Here is a 21,110-nt window from a genome sequence, read left to right on the forward strand (position 1 = left end):
CCGGTCATTCAAAGGTACTTAAATCTCATGTGAGCTACAGAGCATAAATATATGAGATTCTTGTCTTAAATGTTAATTCTAGATATTTAAGTGGATGATTCCATTTTGGAAGCTATATTGTTCATTATATATATGTGTATATATGTATATTTATTACAGAAAGAGCAAGAGATAGAGGGAGAGAGAGAGAGAGATGGATTGATTGATTGATTTTAAGGTATTAGCTCATGAAGTTATGGAGGCTGGCAAACCCCAAATCTACAGGGTGGTCCAGCAGGCTGGAGACCCAGGGTAGAATCAATGTGAAGTTCAAGTCCAAAGGCAGTCTGCTGGCAGATCTCCTTTTGGGAGGGGAGATAAGTCTTTATTCTATTACAGTCTTCAACTGATTGGATGAGTCCCACCCACATGATGGAGGGTAATCTGCTGTACTCAAAGTCCATGAATTTAAACTATTAATCTCATCCAAAAAAGCATCCTTATGGAAATATCCAGAATAATGTTTGACCAAATATCTGGGCACTGTAGCCCAGTTAAGTTGACACATAAAATTAACCATCACAGAAGTCAGAAGTTTTCTTCTTTGTCTTATTTTAGACCTTATTAAAAGTTAGGGAGAGAACTGTGTTCAAGGCTTATCTTTTGTCTTGTTTTGTTTTTAATTTAATTAATTTATTTTTATTTTTGGCTGCGTTGGGTCTTCATTGCTGTGTGCCAGCTTTCTCTAGTTGCAGTGAGCGGGGGCTACTCTTTGTTGCGATGCGTGGGCTTCTTATTGCAGTGGTTTCCCTTGTTGCAGAGCACAGGCTCTAGGCACATGGGCTTTAGTAGTTGCAGCACGTGGGCTCAGTAGTTGTGGCTCGTGGGCTCTAGAGCACAGGCTCAGTAGTTGTGTAGCACAGGCTTAGTTGCTCCACGGCATGTGGGATCTTCCTGGACCAGGGATCAAACCCGTGTCCCCTGCATTGGCAGGTGGATTCTTAACCACTGCGCCACCAGGGAAGCCCCAAGGCTTATCTTTTGAATTCATATGACTTGACTACAGGCTCATGAATCACAGTCCCCACCACTGCCGCCTCATCACAACCACCACATATGCTTAACGTTGTCTCTGTATTATTCAGTGAAGTGTTTTCAATTCTGGCTAATCAGCCAATAAAACAACCTAAGTGTTCATCATGGATGAACATGGATAAGGAAAATGTGCATATATAAAATGGAATATTATTCAGCCACTAAAAAGAAGGTTATCTTGTCATTTTTGACAACATGGATGGATCTTGAGGCTATTATGCTAAGTGAAAAAAGTCAGACAGAGAAAGACAAATACCATATGATCTCAATTTTATGTGGAAACTAAAAAAAACTCCCCAAACTGAACTCACAGATACAGAGATCAGATTGGTGGTTACCAGAGGGAGGGGTAAGGGGTAGGTAAAATGAGTTGAAGGTAGTCAGAACTACAAATTTCCAGTAATAAAAATAAATAAGTCCTAGGGATGTAATTTACTGCATGAGGACTATAGTTAATAATACTGCATTGTACATTTGAATGTTGCTAAGGGAATCAATTGTTGCTAAGAAAACAATTTTTAACTATATGTGGTGATGGATATTGATTAAACTTATTGTAGTAATCATTTTGCAATATATACATGCATCAAATCATTATGTTGTACACCTAAAACTAATATAATATCATGACAGTCATATCTCAATAAAAAGCAGCAACATATATATATTGAGTCCTTATTAGATTTTATGCATTATTCCAGGTACTGTTGATAGCAGCCTGTTCTTCTGAAGCTTACATTCTATTGAGGACCACACACAACAATAAATAAATAAGTGAACATAATAAAAGATAAAGTAGTAATAACTACTCTGGAGAAAAATAAAGCAGGGCATGAGAATAGTAGGGAGAACTATTTTAGACAGGGTGGTCAGGGAACCCTCTCTGTGAAGGTGATGCTTCTGTTTCAACAGGAACCTAAAGAAATGTTGGGAGAAACTAGGCAGATATCTGGGAGAAGTATGCTATATTCAGAGGCACTAGTAAGTGAGACATCCTGAGATGGTTCTGACTTGCTGTGTTCAAGGAATAGCAGAGGCCAACTTGGCCAGAGCAGTGAAAGATAGAGGAGAGGCAAGAAATGAGGGCAGAGGTAGCCAGGAGCCGGTTGTAATTGGGGTTGTCAGGGACACAAGCTGTATAATCACGTACACTGCTATGGTGATTTTATTCATGAGCAGAGAGAAAAGGAATTTTGGATCTTATTGTAAAATATAATAAAGATGAAGTTTTCAAATGTAAATACCTATTCTGGGCTGGCCAGATAAGGAAATGTGTGAGGCATGTTGGTGGAAACTCTGATGATCTGAAGAGTAAAGGCCTTGTCAAAAGGGGATTTCTTATACCAACTTCTAGCAAATTATCATCATGCAGGTAAGCTTTAAATTTGAGACTTCTGATAAAATGGTTTGGCATGTTAATTATGTGCATTATGGAAAGAAACATACATTTATTATACCTCCTCTCTAAGCCAGGCATTGTAAAAGTGGATTTCATACCTGTTCTCATACAGTCTTCACAATTAAATTAGAGGTACTTTTCAAAGAATAACAGAGCCATGTCAGAAGGCAGTTCCTACTTTAAAAAATCATCAGCAACCATGGTAATAAGTTGGAGGTCAGGACTGACACATACTGTGTCACACAGTTAGGTCAGTGAAATGGTATGTGTAAATGAGACTCATCCAGTTTTGTCCGAGGCACCATGGTTTGATGGCTGTCAGTACCAGATACTTATGCATAAATTTCAAAATTGTTTTCTGAGAACTAGTTAAATACTCTGAACTACTCACATATATCAAGGTTATAAAATGAGAGTGAGAGTTTTTAGAAGAATTTCTTTCTTGTAAGCTATGCTATGAGCCCCACTCTCAGAAAGAAAAGGGATAAAATTATTGATCCATTACCAAAAGCCTAGGAAAAAAGAATGGCTTTCATAGGATTAACTCAGGAAACATTTGTCCTCTGAATCCTTTTTGGAAAATCTCAAAAGCCAGAAATGACTGAGTAATATTCCATTGTATGCATATACCACATCTTCTTAAACTCATCGTTTGTTGGTGGGCATTTGGGTTGTTTCCATGTCTTGGCTAGTGCTGCCGTGAACATTGGGGTGCATACATCTTTTCAAATAAGAGTTTTCATTTTTTCCAGACATATGCCCAGGAGTGGGATTGCTGGAAACTATTTTAGCTCTATTTTTAGTTTTTTTTTGTTTTTTTTTTTTTAAAGTTACTCTTCAGCATGTATTGCCATGAAGTTGAATTTTTTTTTTTAAGTATAAACCAGATTATTTATTTATTTATTATTTATTTATTTATTTTTGGCTGTGTTGGGTCTTCGTTTCTGTGCGAGGGCTTTCTCCAGTTGTGGCGAGCGGGGGCCACTCTTCATCGCGGTGCGCGGGCCTCTCACTGTCACAGCCTCTCCCGTTGCGGAGCACAGGCTCAGTAGTTGTGGCTCATGGGCTTAGTTGCTCCGCGGCATGTGGGATCTTCCCAGACCAGGGCTCAAACCCGTGTCCCCTGCATTGGCAGGCAGATTCTTAACCACTGCGCCACCAGGGAAACCCTATTTTTAGTTTTTTAAGGAACCTCCACATTGTTTTACACAGTGGCTGCACGAATTTACATTCCCACCAACAGTGTAGGAGGGTTCCTTTTCTCCACACCCTCTCCAGCATTTATTATTTGTGGACTTTTTTTTTTTTTTGTAGGCTTTTTGATGGGAGCCATTCTGACAGGTGTGAGGTGATACTCCATTTTGATTTAGATTTGCATTTCTCTAGTAATTAACAATGTTGAGCATCTTTTCATGTGCCTGTTGACCATCTGTATGTCTTCTTTGGAGAAATATCTATTTAGGTCTTCTGCATTTTTTTTTGATTGGGTTGTTTGCTTTTTGATATTGAGTTATACAAGCTGTTTGTATATTTTGAATATTAACCCCTTGTTAATTGCATCATTTGCAAATATTTTCTCCCATTCTATAGGTTGTCTTTTCATTTTGTTGATGGTTTCCTTTTCTGTCAAAAGCTTTTAAGTTTAAGTAGGTCCCATTTGTTTATTTTTGCTTTAATTTCTTTTGCCTTGGGAGACTGACCTAAGACAACATTGCTACAATTTATGTCTGAGAATGTTTCGCCTATGTTCTCTTCTAGGAGATTTATGGTGTCATGTCTTATTCTTAGGTCTTTAAACCATTTTGAGTTTATTTTTGTATATGGTGTGAGGGAGTGTCCTAAGTTCATTAATTTACATGAGGCTGTCCAGCTTTTCCAACATGATTTGGGGAAGAGACTGTCTTTTCTCCATTGTATATTCTTGCCTCCTTTGTTATAGATTAATTGACTATATGTGGGTGGGTTTATTTCTGAGATCTCTATTCTGTTCCGTTGATCTATATGTCTATTTTTGTGCCAATACCACACTATTTTGATTACTGTAGTCAGCACTGTAGTATTGACTGAAGTCTGGGAGAATTATGCCTCCAGCTTTGTTCTTTTTCCTCAGGATTGTTTTAAAAAAGAATGAAATGTTGCCATTTGCAGAAACATGGATGGACCTACAGAATATCATACTAAGTGAGTTAAGTCAGACAGAGAAAGACAACTTTTATATGATGTCACTTAAATGTGGCATCTAAAAAATGATACAAATGAATCTATATACAAAATAGAAACAGACTCAGAGACATAGAAAACAAACCTATGGTTACCAAAGGGGAAAGGGAGGAGGGGGAGGGATAAATTAGGAGTATGAGGTTAACAGATACAAACTCCTGTACATAAAATAAATAAGCAACAAGGATTTACTGTATAACACAGGGACAATATTTAATATCTTATAATAACTTATAATAGAAAATAATCTGAAATATATATATAGCTCAAGCGCTTTGCTGTACGTCTGAAACTAACATAATATTGTAAATCAACTATACTTCAATTAAAAAAAAGTAAAATGGGAAAAATAATACTTAAAAAAAAGCTAGATATAGGCGATTTGATGGCAGAAGTAAAATAGAATTACTACTGCATTATTACCAGGTTGTGGAAAATAATGCATAGACCACTTGTAGATGTATAAGTGAGCACAGCAGCATGGGTTAATTTGATCCTGTACAAAGAGGAAGAAATCTAACTAGTATTGCTAGATATCTACTGACTGCAGAAACACTAAAAAATGAGCTGACAGTACATCACTTGTATCAAGGGAAATGCAGATAATGGCCCCAGCAAAGGGAGATTTCTGAAGAACATACAAAAATGTTCCATGTGAGAGAATCAGTTTAAACATTGGCCAGGCTCATAGAACCTGAAGCCAGCTTATGACATTAGCAGTCAAGTAAGAACGTCATCACTTATAATTCTACCTTTTCTATTCTCCAACCTGGGAAAGTGCAAACTTCCCTCATGACGATAATGTTAATATGTAGAACACACAACTGTTTATTATCAATAATAGTTTCAGTAAATGTTAATAGTTATCATCTCTGGATCAAACCAGTACAATTTAACTCCTTATATATAACTTGTCTTTGCCTAAAGGTAAAGGTCCTCTCAAACGCTTCCACAGATGTTCCTTAAGCCAGGGGTTGGCAAAATTTTCCTGTAAAGGGCTAAATAATAACTATTTTATACTTTGTAAGCTAAATGGTCTGACACAACTTTTCAACTTGGCCATTTTTAGTATGAATTCCTCAAAGACATTATACACATGAGTGGGAGTGGCTATGTTCCAACAAACCTTTATTTACAAAAATAAGCAGCAGGTTGGATTTGTCTCAAGGGCTATAGTTTACCCATGTTTGCCCTAAGTGGTGGAAACAGTCATATTCCTCAATTTTATATGAGTATTCTCATTATGATATCCTTGAAATAGTGAGTAGTCCAATTGCTGAGACAACCAAATATAGCTACTTACATTAGCAGTAACTGAAACCTTAGCTCTACTTGGCTAAACTATGCTTTTTTTGCCCCATTAGTTCCAGTGCAAGATTTCAAACTTTCTATAATTATTCTATTTATTTTGCTTTTTTCCTACAATATTTTGGTGACCTGTGCCACTTTCTATGATTTAATTTACTTGACAATTTCTACTAACTAAACTTGATATTGTTCTCTCCTTTAATAAAAATAGATTTCCATTTGAATCAGTAATATACCTCTAGATCACTGTAACTTTAGATTTCTTTTTTTTTTAATTACATCGGTTTATTTATTTGTTTGTTTATTTATTTATGGCTGTGTTGGGTCTTCGTTGCTGCATGCAGGCTTTCTCTAGTTGCAGCGAGTGGGGGCCACTCTTCATTGTGGTGCACTGGACTTCTCTTGGCGGTGGCTTCTCTTATTGCAGAGCATGGGCTCCAGGTGCGTGGGCTTCAGTATTTGTGGCATGTGGGCTCTGTAGTTGTGGCTCGCGGGCTCTAGAGCACAGGCTCAGTAGTGGTGGCGCACGGGCTCAGCCGCTCTGTGGCATATGGGATCTTCCCGGACCAGGGCTCGAACCCGTGTCTCCTGCATTGGCAGATGGATTCTTAACCCCTGCACCAGCAGGGAAGTCCCAACTTTAGATTTCTTATATAAACAATCTTAGTGAATTGGTTGATAGTCAAATATAATATCTACATATATGTTTCTGATCTGGTAGGTAGATTAATGCCTGGAAAATATGTCTGTGTCCAGTAAAATCTTTTCATGCTTGAAGATTGGAAGTTTCACTTCAGGTACTTGGTCACATTGGATAGACTGTCTAAAATCAAAGAAGTAAACAATAGTTATAACAATGGTCTTTAAAAAATAAGCTTAAAAAATAAATTTAGCTCTTGTCACTTGTAACGTTACCTATATTCGGCCTAAGAATCTAAGGAGGCATTTGATTAACTGATTTTCAGGTTGTGACTCAAAGTAGAACTGTGTATTACATATTTTGGTAAAAGTAAGAGTAAAATTGTCTCAGAAATACATCATGCAGATTTTGGCAGTTGAGGAATCAATTACTGACAGAATATTTAAGCCAATGATCAGAGAAGAAGATTACTTCCTCAGAAAGTAAATTTATAGTACGATAATAGTAACATATCCTTGATCTCATAGAAATAAAAATAGATAATAAAGCAAATGTAATAAATTCATGAGTTATTTGTTAATTTAAAGTGGGGAACTGATCAAATCGAAAGTTTTGTGGGTTTTGTTGTTATTATTATTTTACTATTACTAATATTTGAGTTAGAGTGAAAACGACTTTATTTTTATAAATAGATGCTAGGTCTAAAGCCCACATTCTTAGAACTTCAAAAGTGATTTTTTTCCTCCAGTGCTGTGTATGGCAGGCTAAAACAATTCTTTCCTCCATAAAGCATTTAGTAATACTCTGTAAAACATAACACTCTTTCAGATGCACAGCTGAGTTCATATGGAAGTAAAGGAAATACTCAGGGTCCAAAATCAAAGAGGAGTCCAGAAACTAGAGTTGTCAATTGGAACTGAAGCTTGTGTCTGCCCAAGAGCCTTAACAGATTCAGAAACGTAGAACCTAGGATTGTAGAAGCTACCAGGAGGGTAAAGAACTGAGGTCCCCACATAAACCTGAAACACTTGCAAGGCACCTACAGTGAAAAGGAAGACTGAAGAAAAATCTATTTATTGCTATAAGGACTGGAAAAAAATCTTATTTACTGCCCTGTGGAGGCGACCAGAAAACAAGTTTGTGTTGATCTGCAAGATGGAAAAAAGAAAATGCCTGAGAATTAAAATCCATAGTACTGCTCTTCTGCATGTTTGATGTTTGTGCTTATATTACCTGCAAAATACAGAAAATGATAAAAAATGAATAAATTGCAGTGGTCACAAGTTGATAGCTCCCAGAGATATGTGACAGGAGTAAAAGCAAATTCTTCCTTGAGGGGCACAACTTCATGCCAGGTCTCAAAGAATTTATACAGTTAAAGGCTAATGAAACATGGATTCAGAAACCAAAATTACAGAGCATGGAAAGAAATAACCTACCATGAATGAAATCATCAGAAGCAACAGAAAGCATAATTAAACTTACAAGAATATCATATGATTTGAAATAACATAAAAAGAGTGTAAGTCATATATTAAATATATATGGAAAAAAGAAGCTACAAATATAAGCCAGGTGGATCTGAAAAGAAAAAAGAAAATTAGTAGCAATGAAAGCTATACTTTTAAAATTAAAACACAATGGATAAATTAAAATGCATGAGACCCAGCTGAAAATAGGATTAATGAACTGGAAAAATTAATCTGAAAAAATTACATAGAATATAACAAAATAAAACCAAAAAAGAAAAGCATTCAACAGTTAAGAAAATAGTCTTCACCACTACACATGAACCAGTGCAAAGAAATTACTTATTCTCTGAATATGTGCAACAATATAGGCACCTATTAAATTTAAATTCTACAACATTGTATGTCAAACTTATGAAAAATAGCTGAAGTGGTGCTTGGAGGAAAACACACACCTAACCACTCGCATTGGATAAAATTATCAGGCAAGCATCCAGCCAAAGAACTCAGAAACAAAACAACAAAATAAATCCAAATAAAGTGGAGGAACTGGAAAAATAAAGATAAAAGCAAATATTAGAGAAGATTAATAAAGCCATGAACTTTAAAATTTTAAAAGATATATAATAGATGGATTTTTGGTAAGAATAATTGTGGAAAAAAGAAAATATATGAATAAATATTACTAAAAATGAAAAGTGAGATAGAATTACAGATAGGATAGAGAGTAAAAATATTAAAGCAAACGTTAGGAAAAACTCTAGACCATTAAATTTTAAAACATGAAATGGTACATTTCCTAAAACAAAGAAGTAAATTATGTAATAGTGACTGCAAAAGAAAGTCTGGATATATTTTTAATCATTAAGGAAATTTAGGCAGATTAATCAGTAGCTAAAAATCTATCCATCAAATACTATGAATATTAAACTACTAGGCCTGTATTATTTTACAAATGAATTTTAACAAACGTGTACAGTACAGAGGCCTAATAGTACAGATTAGCTAAAGTGAAGTAATATTCACCAATTCTTCTTGTGAGATGAGTGTGATCTTGATGATAAGCCAAAATGTAAGAGAAGAAAATTATAAGTAAATATAATTTGTAAAAACATACAAAAATCTGAAATAGGTATTAAGTTCATTATGACAATATGTAAAAGAGATTAATGTATCAAACACAGGTGGGTTTATCCCAACAATGCAAAATGTTAGAATATCTGTCAGTGTAATTCTCCACATTGATATTGAAACAGATAACAATATGGCCATCTCAACAGACTGATAAAAAGCATTTGATAAAATTTAGCATTCATTAATACTAAAAATTAATGATAAAACTAGTAGTAAAATTTTATTAAACTGGGAAGAAATTTTAAATTCCTTCCTCTGCTAAAGGAAAACTACTTAAAATTAAAGAATGTCACTGACAAAATTTATAAGCATTTCCTTTAAAGTCAAGAGTAGGGCAATGAGGTCTATTGTCTTCATTTTAATTCTATCTGGGATGGAAACTCTGGTGAGTGCAAAAATAAAGGTGGAATAGAGAAGGAGAATAAAAATTACAAACGAAGAAAAATCATAATCATCCACAGATTATATGTTATCACATAAGAGACTCAAAAGAATCTAGAAAGAATATTAGAAATATATGAATATAGCAGGGTGGCTATTTATAAGGTTGGTAAAGAAGAATCAATGGCTTATCTACATAACTTTTAGAAAACATGATTTGTGAAGTTCACTTACACTAGAAACAAAAATATGAAATAACTAGGTATAAATGCAAATGATGCTTCAGATCTGTATGGGAAAAAAATAACACTTTATTTAAAGTCATTAAAAATGCCTTTTAAAAAAGTAGAGATATGCCACATTAAAGGGTAGCATAACTCAGTATCTTAAAGATGACAATTATTTTTTCAGTGCAATACAAATCAAAATTCTCAGTGGGTTTTTCATGAACTTGAGAAGCTAAATTAAGATATATATATATATTTGGAAGAGCAGATGGCCAAAAAGAGACAACTCAGTCTTTTTTTAATTTAATTTTTATTTTATATTGGAGTATAGTTGATTTACAATATTGTGTTAGTTTCAGGTATACAGCAAAGTGATTCAGCCATATTTATATATATCCATTCTTTTTCAGATTATTTTTCCATATAGGTTATTGCAGAATATTGGGTAGAGTTCTCTGTGCTATACATTAGGGCCTTGTTGGTTTTCTATTTTACATATAGTAGTATGTATATACTAATCCCAAACTCCTAATTTATCCCTCCCCCCTTACCTTTCCCCTTTGTTAACCATAAGTTTGTTTTCAGTCTGTGAGTCTGTTTCTGTTTTATAAATAACTTCATTTGTACCATTTTTTTAAGAGTCCACATATAAGTGACATCATATGATATTTGTTATTCTCTGTCTGACTTACTTCACTTAGTATGATAATCTCTAAGTCCATCCATATTGCTGCAAATGGCATTATTTCATTCTTTTTTTGTGGCTGAGTAATATTCCATTGTATATATGTAATTAATACCACATCTTCTTTATCCATTCCTCTGTCGATGGACATTTAGGTTACTTCCATGTCTTGGCTATTGTAAATAGTGCTGCTATGAACATTGGGGTGCATGTATCTTTTTGAATTATGGTTTTCTCCAGATATATGCCCAGGAGTGGGATTGCTGGATCATACGGTAGCACTATTTTTAGTTTTTAAAGGAACCTGCGTACTGTTCTCCATAATGGTTGTACCAATTTACATTCCCACCAACAGTGTAGGAGGGTTCCCTTTTCTTCACGCCTTCTCCAGCATTTATTGTTTGTATACTTTTTGATGATGGCCATTCTGACTGGTGTGAGGTGATATCTCATTGTAGTTTTGATTTGCATTTCTCTAATAATTAGCGATGTTGAGCATCTTTTCATGTGCTTCTTGGCCATCTGTATGTCTTCTTTGGAAAAATTTCTATTTAAATCTGCCCATTTTTTGATTGGGTCTTTTTTTGTTTTTATATTGAGCTGCAGGAGCTGTATGTATATTTTGGAGATTAATCCCTTGTTGTTCATTTCACTTGCAAATATTTTCTCCCATTCTGTGGGTTGTCTTTTCATTTTGTTTATGGTTTCCTTTCCTGTGCAAAAGCTTTTAAGTTATTTAGGTCCCAGTTTTTTAATTTTTGTTTTTATTTTTATTACTCTAGAGGTCGATCCCAAAAGATATTAGTGTGATTTATGTCAAAGAGTGTTCTGCCTATGTTTTCCTCTAAGAGTTTTATAATATGCCATCTTACATTTAGGTCTTTAATCCATTATGAGTTTATTTTTGTGTATAGTGTTAGAGAATGTCCTAATTTCATTCTTTTACATGTAGCTGTCCAGTTTTCCAGCACCACTTGTTGAAGAGACTGTCTTTTCTCCATTGTATAGTCTTGCCTCCTTTGTCATAGATTAATGGACCATAGGTGCATGGGTTTATTTCTGGGCTTTCTGTCCTGTTACATTGATCTATATTTCTGTGTTTGTGCCAGTACCATACTGTTTTAATGACTGTAGCTTTGTAGTATAGTTTGAAGTCAGGGAGCCCAATTCCTCCAGCTCTGTTTTTCCTTTCTGAAGATTGCTTTAGCTAGTTGGGGTCTTTTGTGTTTCCATACAAATTTAAAAAAAAATTGTTCTAGTTCTGTGAAAAATGCCGTTGGTAATTTGATAGGGATTGCACTGAATCTGTAGATTGCCTTGGGTAGTATAGTCATTTTGACAATATTGATTCTTCCAATCCAAGAATATGGTATATCCATCCATCTGCTTGTGTTGTCTTCAATTTCTTTCATCAGTGTTTTATAGTTTTCAGAATACAGGTCTTTTGCCTCCTGAGGTAGATTTATTCCTAAGTATTTTATTCTTTTTGATGAGATGGTAAATAAGATTGTTTCCTTAATTTATCTTTCTGATCTTTCATTGTTGGTGTATAAAAATGCAAAAGAGGGCTTCCCTGGTGGCACAGTGGTTGAGAGTCCGCCTGCTGATGCAGGGGACACGGGTTTGTGCCCTGGTCTGGGAAGATCACATGCTGTGGAGCGGCTAGGCCCGTGAGCCATGACCGCTGAACCTGCGCGTCTGGAGCCTGTGCTCCGCGACGGGAGAGACCACAACAGTGAGAGGCCCGCGTACCGCAAAAAAGAAAAAAAAAATGCAAAAGATTTCTGTGTATTAATTTTGTATCCTGCAACTTTACCGAAATCATTGATGAGCTCTAGTAGTTTTCTGGTAGGCTTTTTAGGATTTTCTATGTACAGTATCATGTTATCTGCAAACTGTGACAGTTTAACTTTTTCTTTTCTAATTTGGATTCCTTTTATTTCTTTTTCTTCTCTGATTGTCATGGCTAGGACTTCCAAAACTAAGTTGAATAAAGGTGGTGTGGGTGGACATTCTTGTCTTCTTCCTGATCTTAGAGGAAATGCTTTTAGCTTTTCACCATTGAGTATGATATTAACTATAGATTTGTCATATATGGCCTTTATTATGTTGAGGTAGGTTCCCTCTATGCCCACTTTCTGAAAATTTTTTTTTAAACATAAATAGATGTTGAATTTTGTCAAAAACGTTTTCTGCATGTATTGAGATGATCATATGGTTTTTATTCTTCAATTTGTTAATGTGATATAGCACACTGATTGATTGGCAGATATTGAAAAACCTTTGCATCCCTGGGATAAATCCCACTTGGTTATGATGTGTGATCCTTCTAATATATTGTTGAATTCTGTTTGCTAATAATTTGTTGAGGATTTTTGCATCTATGTTCCTCACTGATCTCAGCCTGTAATATTCTTTTTTGTGGTATCTTTATCTGGTTTTGGTGTAGGGTGATGGTGGCCTCATAGAATGAGTTTGGGAGTGTCAATCTTGAAAATAAATAAAAGGTGATGAGAGTTTTCAGTTACTAAGATTTATTATTGTATACTTATTATAAGATATCAAGACTTATTTTGAGTAAATCATATTTGTGTATCTCTGAAAACTTGATTTGTGACAGCAGAAGCGCTACAGATTAAGAAGAAATAATGGACTGTTCAGTAAAAAGTGTCTGTTAGTCAACTGGTTAATTGTATGGAAAACAAAATACAGTTAGCATCCCACCTTACAATACACACATAAATTGCAGATTGATTAAAAATATAAGTATGAAAACCAAAATTTGTAAAAAAAAATATTACAGTGGCTTTTGTTAGGAAAGGATTTATTAAGATACAAAAAGCAATAACCATGAAAAAAAGATAGTTGGATTTTCTGCATTAATATTAAAAGCTTCTTCGGGAAATGTGACAGATACAGGTAGAAGCAGGTAAAAGATGTTGCAATACATGTACCTGACAAAGGATTAGTGCACAGACTATATGAAAAGCATTTCCAAATTAATAACAAAAAAGTACACTGGAAATGTGGGCAAAAGATACATCTTGATGGAAGAGAGAACCCCAAAACCCAAAAATATTATGAAAATATTTATCAATTGCATTAATAATAAAGGGAATCCAAATTGAAACCACAATCATATCTGATTTTACACCAAATTGGCCAAAATAAATACTCTAGTGATTTAAAAAGGTAGATAAAGGAAAACTACACTGCTGACAGGAATCTATCTGGTATAACCTCCTTTGAGGCAAAGTTGACTATACTCTATCTGGTAAATAAAAAATGAATTTAACCTATGAAATTCCACTTCCAGATATATACTTTAGAAAACTCTTTGCACAAGGAGACAGACATCCATAGTAGCAATGTTATAATAGTCATAAATAAGTGTAGCATATTTACATAATATAATACTGTGTAGCAGTGCAAATAAATTTCCTAGAGTCACATATATTAACACTGATGAATTTCATAAACTATATTGAATAAAGCCATTCTTTTTTAGGAGTAGCAAGAGAATAAAATGTGCCTGAGAATTATGGATAAAAAAATTTAGTTTGGTGTTTCCTTCTGAGGAAGGAGTGAAATGAAGGAATTACACTCTGTACGTAAACTGGCTGGTGTATTCTTGGTATTGTTTATATGTTTTCTATTGCCTGAAAATTTTAAGTAGAATGTATAAAAGAAGGAGAAAAAGCTACTTAAAATGTTTAATCTTTTTCCTTTATTATCTTATGGCCTACCAGTCTATGCTACCATTTTAAAATTCTCATCCCCAGAAAAATCTTGGCGGAATTCCTTTGTGGATTAGTCACTCCATTACATGGATTTTTAGTTTATATATCTCTATCCTTACTTCCTAGTTTTTGTATTTTTCCAGATTCACAGTACTTCTTGAGAAAATAGTGTGAAAGAGAAAGTGTAATATTTGCTCTACAATAAAAAGTAAAGAGCACCATAAAAATCTCTTAGTTATATCCATGAGTTTCATAGACTTGTATCAAGAATAGATTTGAGCTCTGGAAGCAGTTTGGTCTTTAGAGGAATACTCGAAAGCCTGAAAGCTCTTCCATGAAAACAGAATTAGTGAAGCCCTGTTCAGTCATTTGCTGTTATAAAGTGAATTAGAGCATGTGCGTATAGCACATCTTGTCCTATTTAATTGAGGGTTGTAAGCGTACTCAGTGATGTAAGCAAGGAATGAAACTTGGTTTGGGCAGGGATGTGATACGATTTTTTAAAAAATATGTATGTAAAAAATACAAACAGCCACAAACCATGAAATTAAGAATGAGACATACATAGGCTAAACAGAGGAATTTAGCATTCCTATTCTTACTAGCAATCTAAAAAGGCACTAAGTGTTGCTATATAGGAGACTGATTAATTGCTATAAAAAACTAGAAAGTATGAAACATAAACAAGCATCTTTGACAGAGGGGAACACCAAACTAAAGATGTAATGAGCAGGAGATTATCTATAGCGTGTGACTCATAGAAGATGCTGATAAAACTTCTTTGCCATACAACATCCAAAGAAATTCTAAGACTTGTGTACAATAAAATGGCAGTACAGGGCCCAACATGGCTTTAAATAATACAGTCAGTGCGTAATCACTGTTGTAGTACTTGGTGCAACTCAACTATGTTGCATGTGTTCAGGGGCTAGATTGTCAAAAAATTCTCAAACAGTTATGATATGTGAGGAAGTGATACATTTTGTTGCTTGGGAAGCAGAAGCAAAAGAAGATAAAACCTGCTGTGGCACCATGTAGCATGATATGGCACAGTTGTAGGGCAATTAATAGGAGCAAACTAACCAATTTGCTTCTAGCAATACAAAATGAAGGAGATCACACTGTGGGCAAAGAGGCAAAGATGCAAGTAGTGATGTCTCATAAACTGGATGCAGCTCTGTCCCAAACGGCACTCTTAATCGTAGAACTTTGAAAAAGAATATTCCTTATATATTTTGATTTGCAGACCAGAAATAATTTTGAACTTCCAATGTGTGCATATAAAAATGTGTATATTTTAAAAAAACCCAGATTAATAAACATACCAAAAGAAAATTAAATAATTAAATTATAATAGAATTTAAGAAGTAGTTGTAAATAAGCACCATTTATTGTGGTAGATTTCTTGCAGAGTATAAGAGAAATATTTTCCTTATAATTCCCAAAGATTGATTCACCTGAGATGTTTATAAATTCGCTGTAGAGGCAAAATGTTTGTAGAGTCACCATAAAACATTTTAACAGAAAATATTTTACAAGTATATTTAACTCAGGAATGAAGACAAAATGTGTAAAAGGTCAGAGACGATTTCACAGAGTATAAATTCCTTGAGGTGGTCCATGAATGCTTTGCAGGGCTTGGATGAGTGGATTTGGATGGAAAATGTCTTCTGTGTGTTAAGAACAGTCCATGTAAAAGCACAAAGGCAAGAATGTCTCTAGAGTTTGCAGGCAACCCTCAAGAAAGAAGCCTGACTGAGAAGAGTATATTGAAGTCTTGGGAAATGATGTTGGATAGCTGAAGTGGAGTGAGATTCCTGAGAGCTTTGAATTGAATTCCTGGGTGAGGAATATCAGTTTTATCTCACACAGGAGGGGGAGACATCCAATTATATGAACTGGCTTGATCAAAGTGGGGTTTTAGTAAGATATATCTTTCTTTAGTGTGTAAGGGCTGTTTGAAATGGGAGGTTAGAAGCTCAAGAGAAATAGGAGATATTTGCCTTAACCCACCTAAGTGGTTAGGACCTAGGCAACTGGTGGGGCCAGTGGTAACAGGAAATGATCAGGTCTATTCACATGCCCAGTTACTCTTAAATTTATTCATTTTCTTTCATTCAGTGCATATATATTGAGCGCTTTCTATGGGCCAAGTTCTATTCTAGTACAAGAGATACAGCAACGATCAAGTAAAACAAGGTCCCCATTCTCAAAGAATATACATCCAAAGACCATGGAAAAACAAAACATAAATAACTTTATAAAGTGTTTTTAAAACGGTGAAAGAATAGAATAGAAAGTAATGGGGAGAATGGCTAGTTGAGATTGGGTGTGTGGTTAGGGACAGTCATTTGAGCTGGGTCCTGAATGAAGGGAGGGATGGATGCTGAGCAGAGAACATCCCAGGTGCCAAGGAAATCATATGGAAACACTGAGCCAGAAACATGCCTGGTGTGGAGATTCATTACACACAGCAGCATACTGAAAGCTCTGACAAGTCCAGCTTTAAAGAATCTTTAGTAAATGTTGTTAGCATTTCTCCAATTTGTTTTATTCCAAACTGTCTTTTGAAATTGTTGGGGCTGTTTTTCCTTAAACAACGATTGGTGTGTTACCCTAGACATTTCATGTCAAAGTCCCAATCATTTAGCAAGTTCTATCTTTATTTTTTGTAAGATAAAACATGTGAACGAGAATAAAAATGTCACTGCTTAGTATATTCTTTGGCTCAGAATAGTACATTTGCATTAAGCAAATGGAAATGCCAGATGTTATTATGATAGTTCCTCTAGAATAGCTCAGCGATAACACTGGCATTGCCACCACACTATTTCAATAACTCTCAACTCACTTTGGAACCACTTCCCCTGTCAGTCTCATTGTCTTCTGCCACCTTCTGGGTTCATCACATTTTACAACCCCCTGCTGGAGTAACTTGGAAAGCAGTTTCATCCAGTAGCTTCTCTGATCAAGAACTGGTTCTGCGTTGGTTACAAAAAAACGTTAAAACTTTATCTGATATTCAAGGCTTTTTTCCAGTTGCACTCCAATCTGCTCTAAAAATCTTATCTCCCACATTAGCCCAGCTTGAAATTTCCTACCCATTACCTGTGCTCAGAGTTCTGCAGCACCTAAAATAATATCCTCTCCCCCTAATAAAAGTCTAATCCATGTACTCGTATTTCAAAGTCCATTTCAAAGCCTAAAGGCCTTTCTTTTTTTTTTGCGGTACGCGGGCCTCTCACCGTTGTGGCCTCTCCTTTTGCGGAGCACAGGCGCCGGATGCGCAGGCTCAGCGGCCGTAGCTCACGGGCCCAGCTGCTCCGCGGCATGTGGGATCTTCCCAGACCGGGGCACGAACCCGTGTCCGCAGCATCGGCAGGCAGACTCTCAACCACTGCACCACCAGGGAAGCCCCTAAAGACCTTTCTTTAGGGCCTTTCATTTCCATCACCCAGCTCACAATTCTTTCTCAATTTCAGTGACATTTGTTGTCTGTACTATTAATGTGAGATTTACATATATACACACATACATTCATGTTTTTATTATATATATTTGTTTATATTATGATTTTCCTAGTTATGAGATTATATGCATGTATGTCAACTCTAACCTGAGCTTCTGAAAGGCAAGAATGATTATTTACTTCTTTTATTTCTATTAACACCAGAAGAGTTAGCTAATAATAAATACTCAGCATATATATCAATTGATTAAACACCTACATAGAAATTATAAACAAATACAATTCCTGAATTTGCTCATATAGTTGTTCTTATTACATCATTAGTCAGGTTCAGCTTGTTCCATAATAATTTTCCATTTTCCCCTCTTATTCCACACACAGTTGATAAAATGTGTTCTGTATATATTCTTTTTCTCTCTCTCTACATATACTTATGCATTTGCACGTATATATACATACCATATATGCAAATCACCTCTATATATAACATATATCAGATATGAGTTACATATGACATAGTGTTGGTTTGACAACTTGATGTCACATTTACGGATACTGCATAAGTTATCATTGATTTTCATTTCTGAGAATTAAATAGACCAAAGGTTGGCAAATCTGATCCATTATCTGTTTTTGTAAATAAAGTTTTATTGGCCACAAAAGCCACACCATTTATTTACATACCATCTATAGTTGCTTTCCCCCTAAAAGGAAATGTTAAGTGGTTGCATCATGGAGCATATGGCACACAAAGTCTAGTATATTTGCTATGGCCCTTTACAGAAAATGTTTGCTGATACCTGATACAAAATAAGAGGAAGTGTAGTGCTTTACGTTTGCATAGTTCTCAAGACCCAGGTGTCATAGGTCGATTGATGTTCTACTGTTCAACTTCCCCATTTATTCAGTTGTAATAGGAGTTTGACACCAGACACATAGACCCAGAAGGACATTATTTGCAAATTATCTTCTTGTTGCTCAAGGCATTCAGTCTGAGTTATACTGGTCTTGAAAATATGGGAAATGTTATAAGGAGATATCAGAAGGTATAGAAGTTGAGCTTAATCCAGAATTATTTTCTTCCAAAGTTATTTTGATTATGGAAGGCCTAATTAGAAAGCTAAATTATAACACGAAGAATGTGTTTGCTTTGCAAAATCAAATCAATTGCACAATTTATGTTCCCTGCAGCTGCTACTTCCCATTTTTCTTTTTTTTTTTTTTCGGACCTTCACTTTATGAAGATCTGTTTCAGATCTTTTTTTATAAATGTATTTATTTATTTTTATTTTTGGCTGTGTTGGGTCTTCGTTTCTCTGTAAAGGCTTTCTCTAGTTGTGGCAAGTGGGGGCCACTCTTCATCGTGGTGCGCGGGCCTCTCACTGTCGCGGCCTTTCTTGTTGTGGAGCACAGGCTCCAGACACGCAGGCTCCAGACGCGCAGGCTCAGTAGTTGTGGCTCACGGGCCTAGCTGCTCCACGGCATGTGGGATCTTCCCAGACCAGGGCTCGAACCCGTGTCCCCTGCATTAGCAGGCAGATTCTCAACCACTGCACCACCAGGGAAGCCCTACTTCCCATTTTTATAGAAGCAGCTGCATCCCAGCTGTGGATATGAGCAGTTATGGCTCCTGCTTATTCATAGTGGAGATGTTTCACACCCATCAATACGGATGCCAACAACCAAAGCTTGGAAGCAAATTTCTTTTAAGAAAAAAAAAAAGAGGCTAGTATTTTTTTCTTAAAAAAGAAATGAAAATGTAATGTACTGTAGGTTTTTGCAAGCCTAAGGAAATATAGTAATATATAGTATTACGTATTAACATATCAATAGCATATCAATTTCAAGGTTTATTCTATTAACTTGGGATTTGAATTATTATTAATATTTTTCTGCATCCCAAACTGACACATTAAATTACTAATTTATGACAGATTCTAAAACTATAACATTGAAGAATAATATTTTTCTTCCTTTATAACATAACCTTAAGCAATGAAAGAGAGGATAGACCTCCTTTTAAAGAGACAACAAGCACCTTGTTAATAAATTAGCAAATAAACTCATTTGACATTTTCAGTAAATTCCATTGACTTTGTCATATGCACACATATATCTGTACAGTATCTGAGGTATGGGTTTTGTCTCAGTATTTTTGGTTTTGCTTAATAAAATATTACTTTTTTTGCTAAAAATACGATTTTCTTAATAAATCTCTGGCAATTAGTCATGTTTCTATTTTTCTGGTTTTATCAACCATTTTATTGTATTAGTATGCCATTAATTCTGGAATATAGCCCAAACAGTGATATGAAACAATCCCAGAATTGTAAGAATATGAATTCTTGCTGAGTAAAAGCAAGACATAAGAACTGCATGTAGTGAAATGTAAGTTCAGTCACACAGTAGCTTGGATAATAAGTGTAATGTATCCTTGTTCACAGAGCAAAATTCTGAAATCACTCTCATTAACTTTTCCTGTGTGTTGAGAAGTTAGTTGAGAGCTGAGATATTAGCCAAAATTAGTTTTCATGCCTTAGCATAAGCACATTCCACATTTTTTGTTATACATTTGCTAATTTGCCCCTCATATTTCTAAATTTCTACTTTTACTGTGGTAAGAGTATATACTTAAGGATATCACAAATTGATTCTGAAAAGGACAAAGGAATAAAAGGAGAACATACAATCACTATAATCACATAATATTATTTGAAAGTCTAATCAATTTGGAATTTGTACATTAGCATAAAAGTTTTATTTGTGCATCCAGCAATTACTTTTGAGCTGACGTATTCATTTAAAACTTAAAGAAAGAGTATGCATGTGGCGTGTCTTAGAATGCCATTAGCACCAGTTGAGGAAGAGTTCCTGGTCTTCTCTCCATATCTGAGTCATGAAGGAAGAGATGTATATACAGATAAGAGGAACGCTTGATGAAGCTACCTAGGAGTAGGGAAAATTCAGTGGTATTGATTCATATTTCATAAAGTATATTCCTATCATTATATCACAGAAGTTAAGAATATTACAGTTCCATGGTTGAATAATTTTTGGAAAACATTCCATATTATTTCCCCTGAAAATTCAGTGTTTACTTGGATATTAGAGGGTTTGAAAAATCCTAATTCAAGAATCCTGCATTTTTTGTTTTGTTTTGCTTTCCTTTGTTTTACCCTTCATTTGCCTTTCATTCTCCAAATTCATTTAATCATAAAGTGCTTTTTGTAAGTGACAACTCTTGATATCATCTGGAACAAATATTCCGAAAAACATGTAGGGAAACATGGAAATAGGTCTTTGAAAAAACAGGTGAAAACACACATGGAGGTATGCAAAGATGGTGGGGTACTCTCACCAGATT

Source organism: Leucopleurus acutus (assembly GCF_964270905.1).
Source record: "Leucopleurus acutus genome assembly, chromosome: 11".
Taxonomy (NCBI): domain Eukaryota; kingdom Metazoa; phylum Chordata; class Mammalia; order Artiodactyla; family Delphinidae; genus Leucopleurus; species Leucopleurus acutus.